This window comes from Bemisia tabaci, chromosome 10, assembly GCF_918797505.1.
Source record: "Bemisia tabaci chromosome 10, PGI_BMITA_v3".
Classification (NCBI taxonomy): Eukaryota; Metazoa; Arthropoda; class Insecta; order Hemiptera; family Aleyrodidae; genus Bemisia; species Bemisia tabaci.
Window position 1 is genome coordinate 11,928,606 of NC_092802.1, and position 12,230 is coordinate 11,940,835.

Here is a 12,230-nt window from a genome sequence, read left to right on the forward strand (position 1 = left end):
AACTTGCGGTCGGCCGTAAACCAACAAGATTCGGGCCTTAGAGGACAAGGCGCAACAAACTGACAAAACTGCACTCAGATTTCGCTATTTCGAGAAATACGTGTTTGAAGTTTCGAAAATACATGGATTCTTATGGCGGAACTGACCTTTTGATGCTTATAAATTAGAAATTGAGAGCAAGTTTTTCACAGAATATGCATTAAGACTAGGTTTAATTGAAATAATTAATAACTAATTTTTTTCAAAAACCGCACGTATGCACCTTGTCCTCCAAGTCCCTCAAATATGTCTAGGCAACTATATAACTATTTAAACAGGCAAAACGGTCACAGGTTCTTGTGAAATTTTCCTAACGTATTGTGTCATTTTATCCGTTCAGCGAGAGATTTGATAAGCATTTTGAAGTTTCTTAAATAAAAAAAAATCATGAAATGTACAGAGACTTGACATAACGATTCAATTAAAAATGGCGAGTTTTTCCTTAAAAAATGTCTATTTGCGTCTTGAAATACATTACAATTTAAAAAAATGTAAAAAATATTTAAAAAAGCAAAACGGAATTTTGATTTGAAGCTCACCAATGGTTAATGTTTAAAAGGACTTTAAAAAAGATATAATCAGGAATCGCTACTGACGGTAATGGTGCAATTTCAGAATTATAAACATTTTTTGTAAGGTCACCATTTTAATATATGTGTGCACTATCAAGAAATTCTCTTTACTTGACCATAATTTTTCCAAACAAGTTGGAAAATAACATATTTATCCCATCTCTTTAGTGTCTCATAACAATTTTTTTGATGATAAAAACCAGCCACACGCAAATTAAGGTGGACGGAGTTTGAAGCCTGCTAATGGGGGCAGCCAGCTCGGGCGAACAGAATTCAGAAAAGAAATCTGAATTCGAAATGGTAATTTTCCGAACGATCTTGCGTTTTGTGAACGCATGAGTAACATAGTTATTTTTACCCGATTTTTTCCAATTTCTTAAACTTCTGTCTCTTCTTTTCCGTTCTCAGTGATACGCCAGAGCTCTACTAAGTTGACATACCCATAATACTCAAAATTATCAAATAATTTTTTATTTCCCTCTTTTTTCCCGAAGACACTCATTGAATTCTGATAATCGTATATCATAACCGGCTCCTAGTTTGGTGACTCTTCCTGTGGTGATTAATATTGAATTTGAGTAACTACATTACTGTTTGACCGTGCTGTGACTGATATTCGTCTGGATTACGTGTAATTCGCAAGTGTTGGTGACGGAACCTTTTCAGTTCTGGTTCATGAGGCACTGTGTAAGCTCATTGGAAATTCAGCAGTACAACCCACGAAAGGTAAGCCATTTTCCTTCCGATTTCTTCAAGTGAGTTAACTTCCGACCTCTATTCATCGTAGAGTCTATTACTCGGTCTAATTACTCAATTAATTCCCCAATAGAATCCTTTCACATGTTTTACATGTCACTCAACTCATATCGGCACAGAGAGAATTAGTCAAACGCTAAATGTAAAAAAAAAGTTTTCGCAAGTCATGAGATGACCAGACATTCTGAGCACGAGTCATTCCAGCACTAAAATCTCGGGCGTACACCGATACTTCCATGCTAAGTAGAAACGACGTATCAGCATTCGAATGTTGCGAAATTTCCTCCAGAAAATATTTATTTTTGAAAAAAGTCGTGGATGTTTTTCCTTGGAATTTTCAGACACTTTAGATCAAATTACAAACAAGAAAATCTGAAAAATTGGCAGAAAAATATTCATAAATTTTCCTGAAAATCAGTGATTTGCCAGAGGAAATTTGGCAACGCCTGAAGGCTCATACGGCGTTTTGCCTTGGCACGACAGACCAGTACTGCCGTGCGAAGTAAAACCATCGTATCAGCATTCGAATGTTGCTAAATTTCCCATCAGAAAATATTTATTTTTGAAGAAAGTTACGAATGGTTTTCCTTGAAATTTTCAGACTTTTCAGATTAAATAATTGTGAATAAAATTTTCTGAAAAATTAGAAGAGAAATATTCACAAATTCTTCTAAACATTCTTGATTTTTTTAAAGAAATTTTGCAACACCTGATGGTTCATACTGCGTTCTTCCTTAGCGCAGCAGCGTAAGTGAATCTACAAGTGCATGAATGAATCTTGTTCGAGTCGAGAAAAATTATTTACAGATTCAAGAGGGCTTGTGCGGACAAGTTCATGACCAGCATCATTGATAAGATTGTAATACACAATGCACACAGAGATCTGAAGTATTTATTCAGTCATAAGTGACGTAAGGGACGTTACAGCATAAGTTTTGACATTCAAAGAAGGATAAACAACTTGGCCGTACGTGTGTTTTATCCTGGACTAAGCTGTCGTGCTGAGGGAAAACGTCGTATGAGCATTCAAATGGTGCCACATTTCCAGCGATAAAATGAGAATTTTTGAGGAAAGATATGAGAATTTTTCTTGAAATTTTTAAATAATTTAGATCAGGACAAATTTTCTCAGGTTCCCGGGAAAATTCGTGTTTTTTTAAGGTAAAATGGCAACGTCTGAAGGCTCATACGGCGTTCTTCCTTAGCACGGCAGTGCAGCTCTGATGGCATTTGGTTTGGCGTTGTGGGGTTAGGAAAAATTGAAAATTTCTGAATGGTTAATTCAAGGTCTCTGATTGTAAAATTATGATAATTCTTGTAAAAAAAGTCTGGAAGAAAAATTTACGCTACAGGCTAATTATTACATTTGATAGACAAAGTGATAAGCAAAGAGATGGAAAATGGAGCGATTCTATTTGTGAAAGCGGGTGCCTACAATGGTGGACAAAAAAGGTTTGTGTCAGGCTAAATAACTGTAACTTTTAAAAAATTCAATGGTCAGTCAATTTGTTTCGCCTAAAGTCTACATCAAAGGCCCGTTGCAATTGAAAGGATCATTCCATTTTCCCTTTGTCTTCTTTGTCTATAGCTCTGTTTATCAAGTTCAATAATCAGCCCACTGCAAGGACAAAGGACAATACATGAAAGGGTGGAAATGAGGTTAGACGATACCGCTGGAGCATATCAAATTCTGGTTAGCAATAAAGACTCGGAGACTTCAACGCATGATCATGAAAGTAAACTTTGAGGTAATGCATTCGAATGGGGTTGAGAAAGGGTCAAACGGGCCAGATAATGGTCTTCACTATTCGATTAGAGTCTCGGTAACTTTAACGCACGGGTATGAAAGTAAGGGCTCTTTTACTTACCATGTTTGCTCATTGCAACCGCCCATTTCCACCCAATAGGATCGCTAAATTTTATTTAACATCTCCTTAGTATACAGATTTGTCTGTCATTCCCAATAATTGGCCCGCAGTCGATAAATATGTAATTTCTACCAGTAAAAGCCGCTGTTCTACTTTTAACAAAACACAGTACTTCTGGGAAAAGCAGGTATTCACCTATGGTCACCTATGGTAAAATCCTATTCTACGTAAATGGAAGAAAAAAATCATGTCAAATCAATTACCAAAATTGAAATTTTAACACGTAATAAAGAATGATAAACTTACATCATGACCAATAGACGCCGTGTAATCGAGTTAACGTCATATTCAAATGTCTCTTTGGCCTTTTTTTCCATAGACACAGAGGTTTTCATTTAAATGTTTCTGCAATTTCTCTGCCCGTCGCAGGCTAATTATTGAGATTGATAGACAAAGCCATAGACAATGCAGACAAAGAAGAAATGGATCGATTCTTCGGGTGGCAGCGATTGGTTGCAATAGACAAAGGCAGTCTAGATTAGTTTATCTTTGATTTTGTTTAAATTTCTTAGTCTAAAAGATTTTTTTAGAGAAAGAAGTGAATTAAATTAGTGTGGTCATGGGTAAAATTAGCAATAGAATAACTAACAGCAATCCATGAGGGATCCCATAGTTATAGTCCATTATTTCACCCTCTCTCTAGAACATCCACCCATTTTAACCAATAGATTCGTTCCATACTCCCTATACCTCTTTTGTCTATCGCACTGTCGATTAATTTCAATAATAAGCCCGCTGTGCAAACACGACTGAGGTGAAAATGGAGGCCCGTGATTGATCGGCATTGTCATAGTCATTTTCTTTATGGTCCCCTCAGTCAATAGGAACTGACCATTTCAACCAATAGGATACCTCCATTTTCCTTTTGTCTTTTTTTTCTATCGCTTTATCTATCAATGTAAATTATCAACCCGCAGGGCAGTGTCCCGTTATGTAATTTTTGGAAAGACCCAAGTATGAAGTGGGATCCACTGAGCTTATCAATTCAATGTTTTGACACTGTTGGCGTTTGTTGGTGAATTTCACAGAAACCGCGCCAAAACACGGACTTAATGACGGTAAGAACCGTAATTTGCCGGGCATGCGGAGGCGCGAGTCCAATTTACCGGGGTATAATGATGCGCGAAACCGGTTTCTGATCAGCCGGCACGAGCTTCATTCCGTGCATACCTGAAGCCATACGACCGCTCGGTAAGAAAAGTTTTCCGTCTTTCCGGTCAAAAATCTCACCGAGCTTTTTCAAATTCTCGGCGTGAATTCGAACTTCCGATGCCTAACATTTTAAAGAGTTCCTCCAAACTTTTTTGATTTGACATTGCTTTGAAGATAGAAATTTTGGCGCTGATAAAAATGGAATAGAGAATTTGCAAATGTGTGAAATTTTGTGAATTTAAAAGTGCCATTAACGTAGGGATTTTGGCACCCATAAAAAGGAATAGAGAATTTGCAGGTATCTGAAATTCTTTTGATAAAAGCTGGTAAGAAAAGCTTTCCGTCTTCCCGGTCAAAAATCTCACCGAGCTCTTTCAAATTATCGGTAAGCTTCCGATGCCTAAAATTTTGAAAAGTTCCTCCAAACTTGTTTGATTTGACATTGCTTTGAAGGTGCCGTTAACGTAGGGATTTTGGCGCTGATAAAAAAGAATAGAGTATTTGCAAATGTGTGAAATTTTGTGAATTTAAAAGTGCCTTTAACGTAGCGATTTTGGCACCCATAAAAAGGAATAGAGATTTCGCAGGTGTCTGAAATACTTTGGATAAAAGCTCGGTAAGAAGAGCTTTCCGTCTTCCCGGTCAAAAATCTCACTGAGCTTTTTCGATTCTCGGCGTGAATTCGAACTTTCGATTCCTAAAATTTTTGAAAAGTTCCTCTAAACTTGTTTGACTTGACATCGCTTTAAAGGTGTCATTCACGAGGATTTTGGCACTTATAACATCGAATAGAGGTTCTCCAAATTCTCGGGGTAAATTTGAACTTCCGATGGCTACAATTTTGAAAAGTTCCTCCAAAATTGTTTGATTTGACGTAGCTTTGAAGGTGTCATTAACGTAGGGATTTTGGCCCTTACAAAACAGAATAGAGAATTTGCAGGTGTCTGAAATTTTGTGAGTTTCGTGTTTAAAATGAAACTACCAACAGTTCTGAGCACAAGGCTATCCTCGGTTTCTGAGTTGAACAATTATTGGGGGAAATATGACAAAAATAACCGAATATATCAAAGTACGTGTGGTAAATGGGAAATACCGCCAAATGACGTCCGAAGTTGGCATATTTTCTCACTTTTAAATCTATTTTTCTGCAATTTCCCATTTCAGAAAAAAATTAGGAAAAATACTGCGAACACAGATCATTTGGCACTCTCAAAGATATCAATAAAAGTTTGTCTTGCAAATTCTTTGTTGTTGGTATTACGGTGCTCTTGAAGGATCCTGCGTCCTACTTTTCCAATTATTGTAGGTGCATGTACACTGTTACTTTTAAATAAATGTACACTATGACAGTCCAAACGTTGACATAAAAGAAGACAAGAAAAAGCGGGAAAGAGGCTGGAAAAACGTGCTTTGTATTTTATTGTGTTTTTCCAACCTTGTCCCTGCCTTTTCTTGTCCTATTTTATGTCACTGATACTAATGTGGCAACAATTATTTCTATCGCAGTAAGATTATTATCGAGACATGAAAATCTGTAACTATACGACTTGAAATACAGGTAGAATCTGGTCGAATCAATATGAATGTTGATATTGCATACGACCAACGATTCATTTTTCCTCGTGAATGTCCATAAAGAATAAACCAGAAGACAGGATAATCAGATTTAAAGCACCGCGAGATGAAATTGATCGGCAAAATGTTACGTAAATAATTTTAACACGTTGAAAATACCTAAAATTGAATATTGATTATGAATTTAGTATTTTATTTGACATAAATATCAGTCAAATGCAAAACTGAATTTATGTACCTACGCTTTCTTTCAGACAATCAAGTTTGCCTTGAGAGAGATGTAAGAAAAACCTAGTCCATTTATGCAAAGGATCTCTCAAATTTTTTTCACGTATGATTTTAACCTATTTCAAGCGTTTGCATTTTCCTCATTTCATTGTGCACAGAAAAAAAACGCTTCGAAATGACTTAGATACGGAAGCGATATGTGTAACAGTTTAGATAAGATTATTCGTTTACATTCGTGGGCAAATCTGATCGATGACAGCTAGAAATAAAAAGCCCGTGGAAGCGGTAAATTTAAAAATGCACGACATTCAGTACGCAATTTTGCTACTTTGTACGTTTCTGTTGAAATTATATCAAATGCTTCCAGCTCTATCAACGGTGGAAGCCCCAAACCACGAATCTTGTTTTCGGTGTTTAAAAATCTCTGTCCCCATTTTATTTTTTTTAGGAGAGTAAATCAAAATCATTCCACAAAGTTCTCACAGAAATTTCATTCACACAGAGAGAAAAAATCACGGAAGTTTTGAGGAATTGACGTTGAGTAATTTTCAAGTTTAAAAATAAAGTATGACAGGAAGTCTGCAACATGACTAACCTAAATACGTGGTTTGGAAATCGAACCTCACTATACTATTGCATGTAGGTTTTCCCTCAACTTTCAATGTAGATCTTATTGGTTCCTGTGACGCTATCTGGTTTGGACTCTTATTCCTGGACGTTAGCGTCGTTAGGACGTTTGACGTTAGGATGCTAACGTCTTAAATTTAAATTTTCGCCTTAAAATTAATAAATAAATTGGCGGCAGGCAGAGTAAAATAAAATAGAAATATATTTATGATAAAGAATGAAATCCCCTCGGTATAGGATTTTGGCACATTGAGCGGCGTATATCGTGGTGGATGTGAAGGAAACTGTCCGCGCGGCGGCGCGCACGGTGGATGAGGTCAATCAGAGAGGTCGGACACGAAAAGCTTGGCTAAAACTGCAAATTTTGATATTTATTTCGTCACATTGTAAATTTTAAGGGGTGCTTCTAGATGAAAATTTCACGAGAAAACCAATGAAACCACTTTTAGAACTCGAAGTTGTATTATGAACGGAGTTATACGCTTTGAAAGTTTCCAAATTTCGTCCGACCTCTCTTATTGACTCTGTCCACCGCGCGGCGCGGCAATCTGTGGGAAACGTTTGTCTTCCGGCAACAAGTGAAGATCACCCACTGCAAATTAGAATAGACGCTTGTTTGCTTCAAGCAAACAGTCGTCGGGGTCGTGACTAAAGTTCCCACCTGCTCTGCCGTGCTGAGGAAGAACGCCGTATGAACATTCGAGAGTTGCCAAATTTACTTCGATAAAATGTTTATTTTTGAAGAAAGCTACGGGCATTTTTCCTTGGAATTTTTAGGAGATTTAGATGAAATTGCAAACAAAATCATCTGAAAAATTGGAGGAAAAACGTTTACAAATTTTCCCAAAAATTCGTGATTTATCAAAGGAGATTTGGCAACGCCTGACGGTTCATACGGCGTTCTTCCTTAGCATGGCAGTACGCACCCTAAGACACGCACCTTCAAAACGCCGTATTCCAACTGACATTGGACGTGAAAACTTTTTGAGCGGTTATCTTTTTGAGCTTTTGGGACCGATTGGCTTGGTAACCTCTAGAGTAACTTGGAAAGAGTGCGAACATGTCGAAATATGAAGCTTTTAGGGCCTTTAAGGGCAGCCAACCTTCTGAAACAAAAAATGTCACTGCCAATCTTCATAATTCAATATCAAACCAAGATGGCCAAGAATGTTCATAAAGGAGCATTCCTCCGCAAAAATGAGTAAATGTATGCAAAATCTAAGTCTAAGCGTGCTTGAAAAACGGCGGATCGTAACAAGTGTAAAAATAACTCACTCTGGATATTTTAAAAGTCATCGATTGTCTGCCCTTTTTGGCCCTAAAAGCTCCATGATCCTTAAAATTACCGGCATGTTAGAATTCTCTCTATACAGATACCCTAGTTACCTCCAAGGGATACAGCCATATTTCCAGAAGAAGAATGGCCGAAATGCTCGTCGAGCAAATAAAAAATGTATAAAATTCAGTATTTTACGAACACTTGTGTGGTTAATGACGAGTTCCTACTAAGTCATCGCCTTCGCGGGCAGTTTTTCGTAATATAGTCGGCAATCATGCTTGCCCAGAAAAATACAGGAGACTTATAAGAACATTTTAGCTAGATAAATAAATAGCTACATAAATAAGAAGTTTCTTCACGTATGATTTTAATTGTTGTGATGGAAATTGCTCCCGGATTCAGTGTACATTTTAAGGCGCGTAGTGTGAAGTACAAAAATTGTGCATAAATAAGTAAATTCTAGACCACTTTGATGTGCTTATCGTCATAATCGTGTGATTTTACCACTAAATAGTGCATTTTTTTGTATTCTTGTGTACAGATCCATTAAGCTGCGTTATTATTGAGCAGTAGTTTAGTAACCTCATCGGTAAGCATCGGTGAACAATCGAAAATGAAAAGATCAATATAGATCTATGATTTCTGACGGATGCTAACTTTTTTTCTTCAGAAGAATGATTCCTGCCCTCTTACAACTATCCATCTGGTTTAAAAAAAATGTATGATGAAAAAAAGTTTGATGCGAAAAATTTCAATTTGTTTACATAATATTTTTTTTGCGCCAAACATAAATTTCAAGGAGCAAACTTCATCATTCTCTCTGATTGGAATGACCTTAGCCTAGCTATAAGGAAGTTGTATAAGTTTTATAATCTGATATTTCACCGTTAGAATTACATGACTGCCTCCAACATGGTATATTATTTACCCAGCGCTCAGTGGTAAACAGGATGAGTAAGTTTCGTAATGATCGGTGAACCTCATCTGATCCCTAAAAGAGTTTTTATTTTTTTCGATACGTTTAATCGTTATACATAACGTTAGCTATGAGCTTCAGTCTTAGTCCCCTTTCATAAATTATTATGAAATTCAGATCCTCTCCTAATTAGTGCATCTTACTGATTCTGAACTATGAATGATATCGATACTTGTAAAAGGCACTGATCGAGACAGTATTATCACCTTTGGTACGATTTAATTTTTTGGAAGCAAACTTGTGATTTGCTCTCCTTAGAAAATGTAACAATAATTTGTCTTTCAATTTTCAATAAAATTGTCCGACTAACTGATGTTGAAAAACAACTTGTTGTTAATTGATGAAGGTTAACTTTTAGATGGTAGAGCTGGCTCCAAAGTCTAAGAACGATATATTGCACATTGAGGAATGACTATGATTAAAAAAGTTGTGTTGTTCCTCACAGACTCTTAATTAATCGATAGTCATAGCCTTTGATCGTGCTATTTTTAGGACTCAGTTGACATTTTTACCACCACGTTAGTTAAAATATCTCATAGTGGTAAAAATACCTCTGTTATTTACTCTAGCTACTATCAATAAGGAGCACCACGAGTTAGATAATTTTCACCCGTAGTTTTTACTTTGACAGTGCAGTCTTACTCGATAACATGGATTGCATTTTGCAAAAAGAAACCAGAAGCTTTCCAATGTCGTTAAGATTGTGCAACTTTATTTGCCCTGCAAAGATAAACTGATCATCAATACAAGTATTATCTTTACTCTCAATAAACTATGAATTCAAGACGAAAATTGCCTTCGTAAATTTGATTGTTTTCATTATTTCATTAATTTTATTGCAAAGAATGTATGTTGCACAATCTTAGCAACATTGAAATGCTCTTGGTTCCTTTTTGCAAAATGAAATCCACGTTATCTAACCTCGAGATTCATCGACGAACCTAAAGCAGTGCATGAGAACTTTCTGTCGGCACTCAGACGAGCGTTATTTTTTGCAGCTGTAACCTCCCCATATGAGTCACCACGCAACAATTTTAACGTTAACGTCTACGATATGGCTGCGATATGGCGATATGGCTGATATGGGATTTCACCTCGTTCATTGAAACGTTTGTCGAAGAGGACCAGTTCCAACAACAGACATCTAATTGAGGACTTAGACAGACACGTGAATAAACAATGAACCAAGAACCGGATTTTTGAATAATCTCAACACATCCGAGGCCTTGATCCACCCGCCGCCAAGTGGGAAGAGCTTTTGAGAGAAGTCAGATATGAGTTTGTTCACTTGAACTGAAAATGTGTATGTTTATTTCGTCACATTGTAATTTTAGAGAGAGTCAGTTGAAGGAACTTTAATGATAAAACCAGAGACTCTACTTTCAAGATCTAAATTTCGAGGTAACAAAGATAAAGGTTGTAGCTTTCAAAGTTTCCACACCAAGATATACTTCTCCAGTTGATTCACTCCACAGAGCGGCGCATTGGTAAAAGCACGATTGGGCGAGAAGTAAGGTTGAAAGCTGTGGGGAGAAAACAACTTTGGCTCTTATGGAACATTACAGTTTTTAGTCCAAGTAATGTAAGTTTATGTTAGTTATTTACTTAAACTCGTATTATTTACGAAATATTTCAGTTGCTGGAATCGAAGTTTGATTCCAAGGACTGAAAATTTCGGTTACCGGAGTAAAAAATATCAGTATTCCATCTGAACTGAGTCCTTGTAACAACATTTCTCTCTCCCTGTGTAAGTGTAACTTTACCTTACCGTAGCAATCCCACCCCTCTAAAGTCATACAGCCAAAGTTTTTCAATTGGACCGTGAAATGAATGAAAGTACATCTGAACTAAATTTTCGTCACTCTGCAGTACATAATTTTGGAGTAAAATCTAGAGAGCATTTCATTCAGAGACTATTTTTCTCACTAACAGCCGGGGGTGTCAATTTTATCATGCTAAATTGATATTTAATGAGCTTTCTCAGACAGAAATTTTCTCCGGAAATGTCACCAAAACAAATTTTGATCTCCTACTTGAACTATCAGTGCTATATTCCTTGCTAAGGAACGCATTATTTTAATCAACTTTGAAGAACTTTCCAATAACTTTCAATCGTACCAAGCACTAAATTGTCTTTGATCTCAAAATAAGCAAGATTTTTATTTATCATAGAAATTTTATAAAAGATTGCACGAAGAAACGCTCAGCTCTGGGCATAAAAAAAAAACCTCTAAGGATTATGCAATAACTGCAGAAGTGAATCATGAAAATAAATTATGGCATTTTAAAAATAAAAAGCGTGACAAGTAAACTGTACCTCACTTAATATAATGTGGAGCCAACTTCGTTGGCTGGATTTTTATAATGTCAAATTTTACATCGACTTTACAGAATGTCAGAAGTTCTCATACCTTGTCGTTTAAGAAGCTGCCTGAGCCTCACCAAATCCTCACCATTGCCAAGGAATACATGAAACCATGTTGCTAGATTTGCTTATATGATTTATTTTCTGTGTACTTGAATTTGCTTTTATCTTCGAAATATGTCTTCCTTGTCTCAGTAATAACTGCGATCCGTTATAATACAAAATACATGTGCTGCCTATCTACCAGGCGAAAAAATAGCCCAAGCTGTGGAAGGTTGCTGAAGAGCAGAGATGGACATTAAAAGTTCTCGCTTTAAACTCTCGTTGGATTTTATAAACAGGCCGAATAATTTCACGAAAATTGAAATCAGTTCTTTTGAATTTCATATATTTCGTTTCAACTGAATTACTTGAAAATCGGCTCGTTAAGTGACTCTCAGTAAAATTTGAAAATATTTTCATTGATATACTGAAAATTGTCAGGAACTAATCATACAATATGAACCTAAAATAATTAGAGTAATGACTTTTAACACTTTCAAATTAAGATACGGTAATCCAGGATTGCGTGTGAGGTCTAAGAAAATATATGAGGATTGCGCGAAAAAGGCAAAAAGATTGCGCGAATAGAAACCTTAACATCTGCTACAGGAATGCGCAAATTTAAAATGAAGTTAATTTAAAGTAGAATTTTGGCAAAACAGAAAGCAGTTGGAAAATAAACTCATTTTTA

At 36.3% G+C, this 12,230-nt stretch overlaps 1 protein-coding gene across 5 annotated transcripts in view; it reads left to right on the forward strand.

Moving 5' to 3' along the window:
* The window catches only part of LOC109044747 (arylsulfatase B), a 50,537-nt gene that overhangs the window by 521 nt on the left and 37,786 nt on the right, over positions 1-12,230 (forward strand). For 2 of the 5 annotated variants that reach the window (XM_072304913.1, XM_072304915.1), the window contains exon 2: positions 1,020-1,337. The gene's annotated coding sequence lies outside the window, so the exon portion shown is untranslated. The remainder of the gene's footprint in view (positions 1-1,019; positions 1,338-12,230) is intronic. The other 3 variants (XM_072304914.1, XM_072304916.1, XM_072304917.1) reach the window with 2 other exon arrangements.